This window comes from Chlorocebus sabaeus, chromosome 26 (assembly GCF_047675955.1).
Source record: "Chlorocebus sabaeus isolate Y175 chromosome 26, mChlSab1.0.hap1, whole genome shotgun sequence".
Classification (NCBI taxonomy): domain Eukaryota; kingdom Metazoa; phylum Chordata; class Mammalia; order Primates; family Cercopithecidae; genus Chlorocebus; species Chlorocebus sabaeus.
The window spans coordinates 27712423-27721454 of NC_132929.1; the positions used below are offsets into that span (position 1 = coordinate 27712423).

A 9032-nucleotide genomic window follows, 5' to 3' on the forward strand; every position below is an offset into this window, starting at 1 on the left:
ATTTTTTGTATAGACAGGGTTTCACCGTGTTAGCCAGGATGGTCTCGATCTCCTGACCTCATGATCCACCCGCCTCAGCCTCCCAAAGTGCTGGGATTACAGGAGTGAGCCACCGCACCCTGTCGCCCATCCCTAGTTTTAAAAGTCCTTCAGGTGGCTACGCCTGGCCCATTCCTAGTTTTAAAAGTCCTTCAGGTGGCCAGGCCTGGTGGCTTACACCTGTAATCCCAGCACTCTGGGAGGCCTAAGCAGATGGATCACTTGAGGTTAGGAATTGAAGACCAGCCTGGCCAACATGGTGAAACCCTACCTCTACCAAAAACAGAAAACTACAAAAATTAGCCTCTACTAAAAATAAAAAAATTAGGTGTGACAGCCTGCGCCTGTAGTCCCAGCTGCTCCAGAGGCTGAAGCAGGAGAATCACTTGAACCCAGGAAGTGGAGGTTGCAGTCAGCCGAGATCGCGCCACTGCATTCCAGCCTGGGTGACAGAGTGAGACACCATGTCAAAAAAAAAAAAAAAGAAAAAAAGAAAAAAATTCTAATGTGTATCAAGATTGAGAACCACAGTTCTAATGATGACCTGAGGAAATGTTTTTAAATTCACTCCTAAGTTGCCTTTAAATGCAACTCAAAGGATACTTACTCAATGGCATAGAATCTAAGTTTTGGTCCCACTTCCAAGAGAGGGAGGCTAGGTAGAAGATGACCCCGCTTTGGAGGTAGGAACAGAACAGGGAATCCAGGCTGCATGAGGAAGTCAAAGTCAGTGTTGCCACTAAATATAATCCTAAGGTCATGAGAGCAAGAGACTTCATGGCCGTAGCACAGGGTGAAGAGCGGGAATGTGGGCCACAGATTAATTTTCTTCCTTCTGAAGAAAACAAAATGCTGGAAGAATTCCTCTTTATCATGTGTTCAGAGCACAATTAGCCTGTGACTCTTCAAAATACAAACACAGGCCGGGCGCTGTGGCTCATGCCTGTAATCCCAGCACTTTGGGAGGCCAAGGCGGGTGGATCAAAAGGTCAGGAGATCAAGACCATCCTGGCCAACACAGTGAAACCCTGTCTCTACTAAAAATACAAAAAATTATCCAGACGTGGTGGCAGGTGCCTGTTGTCCCAGCTACTCGGGAGGCTGAGGTAGGAGAATGGCGTAAACCCAGGAGGCAGAGCTTGCAGTGAGCCAAGATCGCACCACTGTACTCCAGCCTGGGAGACAGAGCCAGACGCCGTCTCAAAAAAACACAAACAAAAAACAACAAACACATAAAGCAAACCTTCAAAACAATTATGTTTAGCAGATGATAAGTGCAAACGAATGATGCCTTCCCTCTCTTTGGGCTGCTGGAACCACTCTGTATTAGTCTCAGAGGCAGGATGACTTTATGATTCATCAGGTCTGCACTTGATTTTTAAAAACACATTTTATGGGCAAGCATTAGGTCAACAGAAGCTTCCTTCCCAGTTGGCATATTTCATAAATCAGATGCAGAAAACACTTGGAGGCAAGCCCATGCCGGATATTCAGGGCTGTGTCTGGAAGTCAAGGTCACTATCATTACATTCCAAGTCAAGAGCAATGGCCTCAATGGTCTCAACTCCCAGGGAATGTCCTTACCTGAGGCCCAGGATGGAAACGGGTTTTTAAGCAAAACGGAGGGTCCCACCTCCCCAAAGGAGTCTCCTGCTCCCTTCTGGCATGATGAGACCTGCCTGACGCTAGCCCCAGGATCGAGGGTGGCTAGCATTTCATAGGCGCCATGTGCCAGGCGGTGTTCTAAGTGCTTCGTGCATATCCTCACCCCTGAGGTATTTGGGTGAACCACACTTGCTAACTTGCCAAAGACCACATGATGGTCAAATAAGAAGCAGAACTCACAGTATAAGGCTCATGCTGGGACAGTACCAGGTTCAATATCCATGGGGAAAAAGGAAATCTAGGAAACAGGTCAGGAGGGAGGCTGGGAGGCCATAGGAGGCAGAGCTGATGGTGTTGCCAGGTGGCTCCTCTCCTCCCCAACTGCCTATCCCAGCTCATCTCAGCTGCTTGCCCTCTCACCCTCTCCTTGGAAAAACTTCCCGGCTGTCAGGGCCTGGAATGTGCCAGCATTAGCCACACCCCTCTGGCCTGATGTGTACGGCTGTGCCAACGTGTAGCAGGAGGCGAGTGGCTTCCACCCTGGTGCCAAGGTCTATGGAGCCAGCAGACTGGGGAGGACAGTCTGGCTGACAGAGGTGGCCTGCCTTGCAGCTGGAAGCACTTATATAAGGATCACAATGCAATGTGGCTGCTTTACACAGCCTTGCGCCTCAGGACGAGCTTCTGAAGGTTGCTAAAAAGCAGTTCTGTGAAGTTAGTACTGCAGAGGAAGGTACCATCCAGATGGAGGTGTTCTGACTCAGGGACGCCCTACTCAACTGGCCAGACTTGGAGAGTAGTCGCCAGTACATCATAAGCATAGTCCTTCCACAAGCCATGCTCACGTAGGTTGCAGGACGAACCCTGCCCCCAAGGGAATGCTTAACCACACGGGGATTGCAGTGCTTTGGCTCTGGGTTCTTATGGACTACTGTCACCCACGTTTTCCATTCCTTAGTTTCAAATATTACAAGAGGCATGGTTTAGAAATGTGACACTGTTAGCTACTTGAGCAGAACTTGGAACAGCAGCTGGATGGCAGACGGTGCCAGATGGAGGCCTTAGGGTGAGAAGCAGCTGAGTGATGAGGGTTAGAAGCAGCACCATTTAGCTGTGTAAGAGGCAGAGGGAGGATGGATCACAGCTGACCTCTGACCTAGTCTAGGACGGGCACCCTGCCCTCCAGCTGTGGTGCTGGCAAGACAGGGTTGGTGGCTGTGTGGTGTCGGAAAAGCCAAGTGGCCATAAGTCACCAGTCCTCTCTATTTTAAAGGCACAGGTGTTTCTTCTCCAGGTCTTGCCTGTGCAGTCCTTTCCCTTTGAGAATCCTGAGGTTTAAACACGGGAGGAGGTGAAACCCTCCTACGTTGCAAGTGGGAACGTTTAATAACGCAGCCCCACTTTAGCTGCCTGACCGGCGCCATCATGGGTCGCATGCATGCTCCTGGGAAGGGTCTGTCCCAGTTGGTTTTGCCCTATTGCCACAGCGTCCCCACTTGGCTGAAGTTGACATCTGACGACGTGAAGGAGCAGATTTACAGACTGGCCAAGAAGGGCCTGACTCCTTCACAAATCGGTGTGATCCTGAGAGATTCACACGGTGCTGAGTAAGTACGTTTTGTGACAGGCAATCACATCTTAAGACTTCTTAAGTCTAAGGGACTCGCTCCTGATCTCCCTGAAGATCTCTACCATTTAATTAAGAAAGCAGTTGCTGTTCAAAAGCATCCTGAGAGCAGCAGAAAGAATAAGGATGCTAAATTCCGTCTGATTCTGATAGAGAGCTGGATTCACCACTTGGCTCGATACTATAAGACCAAGCGAATTCTCCCTCCCAGTGGGAAATATCAATCATCTACAGCCTCTGCCCTGGTCAATATATTTGTCTAGGTACTCAAGCAATAAAATGATTGTTTAACAACAACTGTAACAAAAGCCAATAACGTAGCCACCCTGAAAAACAGGTTAGTGGTTTCTCAAAGCAGTAAACACAGAGTTACCATGTGACTCAGCAATTCCACTCCTAGATGGAATTAAAAAACATGTCCATAAAAAAGCTTAAAGTTCACATCAGCATTATTCATAATAGCCAAAAAGTGAAACAACCCAAATGTTCATCAGCTGAGGAATGGATAAACAAAGTTTGGTATATTCAAATAGTGGAATATTACTCAGCCATAAAAAAGGATTGAAGTACAGACATATGCCACAATGGGGACAAACTACAAAAACACTATGCTAAATGAAAAAAGTTAGACACTAAAAGCCATGTGTTGTCTGATTCTTTTGATATGCAATGTCCAGAATAAACAAATCCATAGAGATGAAAAGTAGGTTAATGGTTGCCAGCGGGTGAGGGAAGGGAGAAATCGGGAGTGACTCCTAATGGGTATGAGGTGTCTGAGATGACAGAAATGTCTGGAATTAAAGATGATGGTTGCACAACATTGTTAATATATTAGAAAACACTGAGTTGTATGACTTAAAATGGTTTTATGTTATATAAATTTTATCTAAATTTTTAAACTGCAAAAACCAGGGAAGAAAAAAACCACCTTAAAAGATTATTTATGCATTTTTAATTTTTGAGACAGAGTCTTGCTCTATCACCAGGCTGGAGTGCAGTGGCATGATCTCGGCTCACTGCAACCTCTGCCTCCCAGGTCCAAGTGATTCTCCTTCCTCAGCTTTCCAAGTAGCTGGGATTACAGGTACGCTCCACCACGCCCAGCTAATTTTTGTATTTTTAGTAGAGGTGGGGTTTCACCAAGTTGGCCAGGCTGGCCTCAAACTCCTGACCTCAGGTGATCCGCCCACCTTGGCCCCCCAAAGTGCTGGGATTGCACGGGTAAGCCACCACTCCTGGCCAAAAGATACTTTAATAAAAAGTTGTTATAAAAATAATGCCCAGGCTGGGTGTGGTGGCTCATGCCTGTAATCCCAGCACTTTGGGAGGCCAAGGCAAACAGATCATCTGAGGTCAGGAGTTTGAGGCCAGCCCGGCCAATGTGGTGAAACCTCACCTCTACTAAAAATACAAAAATTAGCTGGATGTGGTGGCCTGCAGGAGAATCGCTTGAACCTGGGAGGCAGAGGTTGCAGTGAGCTGAGATTGCGCCTCTGCACTCCAGCCTGGGTGACAGAGCAAGACTCCGTCTCAAAAAAAAAAAAAACAAAAAAACAAAAAAAAAGTTATGCCCAGCAATACTTTTGATTTCCAAGAATTGAAATCACAGAAATTTAAAAAAAAAAAAAAAAAAAAGGATGGAGATCCTTCCAAATCTGAGATATCCATGTTTCCTTTAGAGTTTTATTCTAGTTTCTTCTTTGATTATGCATCCTTGAGAGTATTCTTTATGCTGAGTCTGTTACTTCTCCCATGCAATTAGCTTTCTTTCAATATCTGGTGATCCTTGGGGTCAGTTAATAGCTAGAGCTAAGATGTGTGGGGTGGAAGACTGGCCCAGTCAATTGCTGGGGACTGCTGCTTCCCATCTTGGTATTGTTCCATCTTTTTTTTTTTTTGAGATGGAGTTTTGCTCCTGTTGCCCAGGCTGGAGTGCAATGGCACGATCTCTGCTCACTGCAACCTCTACCTCCTGGGTTCAAGCGATTCTCCTGCCTCAGCCTCCCAAGTAACTGGGATTACAGGCATTCACCACCACGCTCTGCTCATTTTGTATAAGTAGAGACGGGGTTTCTCCATGTCAGGCTAGTCCCGAACTCCCAACCTCAGGTGATCCACCCACCTCGGCCTCCCAAAGTGCTGGGATTACAGGTGTGAGCCACCACACCCAGCCTGTTCCATCATTTTGTAAGAGAAAAATTTCACTTTTTTGATAGGTGCTTTTTAATGCCTGAAGTGGGCTAGAGATCTCTGTAGCTGGGTTCTATTGTCAGTTTACTCCCATTGACATTAAATCTGGAAATTCCACATTGCTGATGGCACCCCCCATCTCCAGTGTGTTAATGCTACTATTGATTATTGAGCTGTAACTGATCTTTTCAGTAGAATTTGAAAAGGAAGAGGGACGGTAAGAGATAATCCAACTGAAAAAAAATGAGCACTATTTATGCTTTAAACTAAAGCTTTAAAATATATTTTCAATTATTTGCAAATACATTCAAAAAATGAATAGTTGATTTCCTATTATCAAATTTGATACAAGTATTTTTGTGATAAAAATGATAATATAAAGATAAAACACTAAGTTTTATCTCATTAAATGTAATCTTGCTAACAAAATAAAAATGTTAAGGTCAAATGAATACAGGTGTACGAAAGTAAAATGCAGCTCAGATGTTAATACCACCGGCCACTAAAAGGCACCATGACTCCTTGGAGAAAGGGTTTCCTCTTTCACTTATTTATTTCTATTAGCATTGGCTTACGGTTTTGTTTTTTTAACTTTATCAGTGGGTTCTAATCCTTTCCTATTATCTATTTGATGCTCATTGTCCCAAATTTGGCCAGTGGAGGCCTCTTACAGAAAAGTGGGTAAAGATAAAACACAACCATGAAATTGGAATTTCATTCAACTAAGTAGCTTTACAACTGGTTAGAACACCACCTTTAAATGTATCATCCTCCATGCTTAGAAATCTAAGTAAAATATCCAATAAATACATAAGGAATAAAAGAACAATTCATTTTTTAAACTGCTAATAACAGTTTAAATAACATGTTGCCTAGTGCATTATTAGATGTACTTAATGATACTTGAGTAAGAACTTTTTTTTTTTTTTTTTTTAAAGGAATTTGGGTGTATTTGTTGCAGCACAAATGTAGGAATGGACAACACTTATTTCCCAGAATGTCTTAAAATCCAATTTCTTCCCATTTTGAAATGCTAATGACAGTGGGTAGCTTTCATATATGAGTGCATTTCAGCTTTACAACCACTGTGAGGAAGCTGAAGTCCAGATAATTTAAACCTTCAAGACCAAAGACCCGAGTAAGTGGTCGCGCAACTGCTGAACACTATCAGATCACTTTGTACATTTTTCCCAGAGGAATCAGATAACTTTATGATTTTGATTTAAAGAAAAATGTAACTTTCAGCCATGTTGAAATAAAGTGGACTTACCTCTCAAAGTACAAAAATCTGAGCATTTTTAAAGACCAAAAGGTTTGTGTGCGAGGTGTCTAAAGAGGCAGATACCCTACTGTTCCGAGGTCAACTATTAAAGCCTGAGACATTCTTCCACCGGTAACAGTTAATTCCAAAATGAACTTTGAAGACAAAGCAAGAAAATGGTTTCCTGGTAATGCAAAGACCATTTGTTGCCAGGTGGACCTTTCAAAGAGAGATGCAGAGGGCCGCCCACCTGCTCCGCTGCCCAAGCCCAGGTGAACCTCTGGGTGGAATAAGAGCCGAGGACTTTAGACCAAGCCCCTCCCTTCAAAACCCCAAAGCCTTTCCCTTGTCCCCGCTTTTTATTTATCTGATTACTGTATTGATCTGAGCACTACTAGACTCATGTGCTAGATTTTTAATCTCTGGTGATCTGAGTATTATATACCTCTCTCCCTAAAAAGCATCTTTGATTTTTGTTTTTAACTCTTGCATGGTTTATTTCTTAGAATTAACCTTCTTCTGTTGGAAAGCAGCACTGACAAGAAGTAAAGTCTCTGTACTGTACTCACAAATAAATAATAGGCAGATAGCTTATAACAGCTCACCAGGACAAATGCGATCATTGTAAGAAAAGAAATGAGTTTCATAGGACCACTAGAAAAAGGGAAATTTGGATGTCCTTATAGTTTATCATTCTAACAGGGCAGAGCCAGGGCACACAATCACCCTGGGCATACCTTACATTGTACAGCGATTCCCAAAACTCTATCAAGTGAATCAAGGGAGTATTAGAGCCTCATTCTACAAACAAGGCACACGATATTCAGAGACGGGAAGTCTCTTGCCCAAAACTGATGAGCGGTAAGAACAACAACAATGGTCTCAGGGAACACTTATTTAGCACTTGTTATAGGCCTGGCTCTGGATTTCAAGACAATCTCATGTTATAAATTTTGTTTGTTTGTTTGTTTTTTGAGACAGAGTCTTGCTCTGTAACCAGGCTGGATTGCAATGTCATGATCTCGGCTCACTGCAACCTCCGCCTCCCGGGTTCAAGCAATGCTCCTGCCTCAGCCTCCAGAGTAGCCGGGACTAGAGGTGTCCACCACCACTCCCAGCTAATTTTTGTATTTTTAGTAGAGATGAGTTTTCACCATGTTGGCCGGGATGGTCTCAATCTCTTGGTCTCGTGATCCGCCTGCCTCGGCCTCCCAAAGTGCTGGGATAAATATTAATAGGCATTTTTTTCCTGATGAGGTTACAGAAGTTAAGGAAGGTTAAATAACGTGATGTTGTGATTTATATATTTAGATGTCTCTCTAATTTAGTCTTGAGGTCTCTCTTGGAGGGGACCAGAAGCCAGTCACTCTCTGGGAGAGTCCTGGCCAGGGGGAAAGGTAGGTTCTAAGGTGTCAGGTGAGGCACAAGGAGGAGGCAAAACCAAAACGCACGAACAGAAGAAATCTCTTACTTACACATCCCAGAGCGGTCTGGCGAGTGGCGCGAGTCCGAGGGGGAGTCTGGAGGCCGGGGGGGAACCAGAGAGCAGAGGGAGGGCCTGAAGCGTTGTCCTGGGGCTTTTCTGTGGGGGTGTGGCTCGGCTGATTCAAAAAGAACACGTGCGAAGCGGGGCTTATTTACAGGATTCTGGTGTTGGCCATTAGGTTTTATCATGGTCAGCAGCTGTGTGATGTGTGGGTTCTGGGTCAGTGGGATGAAGAATAAATGGGCCGCATTACAAACAACCTCTCAGCGAGGACAAGTGTTACCCAGACTAGAGGTGATACAGTAAGACTGGGCTTCAGACAACTTAGATCAGGCCTGAAAATGGATGCTGAGGCAGCCACTGTATTAAACATATTTATGACCGGCCGGGCGCGGTGGCTCAAGCCTGTAATCCCAGCATTTGGGAGGCCGAGACGGGCGGATCACGAGGTCAGGAGATCGAGACCATCCTGGCTAACACGATGAAACCCCGTCTCTACTAAAAAAATACAAAAAACTAGCCGGGCGAGGTGGCCGGCGCCTGTAGTCCCAGCTACTCGGGAGGCTGAGGCAGGAGAATGGCGTGAACCCGGGAGGCGGAGCTTGTAGTGAGCTGAGACCCGGCAACTGCACTCCAGCCTGGGCGACAGAGCGAGACTCCATCTCAAAAAAAAAAAAAAAAAAAAAACATATTTATGACACTTGGTCACTGTCGTTCAGTTAGAAAGTGGCAGGGCTGAGATGGGAGCAGGCAGGGTCAGAAGGTCAGCCAGCTCTTCTTAGTTTGCTTTCAGCATGTCGTCTTGTGACTGGAACCCAGAGGAG

General features: G+C 45.0%; 1 pseudogene; it reads left to right on the forward strand.

Annotated features, from left to right (window-relative positions):
- Positions 1-3069: 3069 nt before the first annotated feature.
- LOC119628118 (small ribosomal subunit protein uS15-like) lies at positions 3070-3534 on the forward strand (annotated as a pseudogene).
- The last annotated feature ends 5498 nt before the right edge of the window (positions 3535-9032 follow it).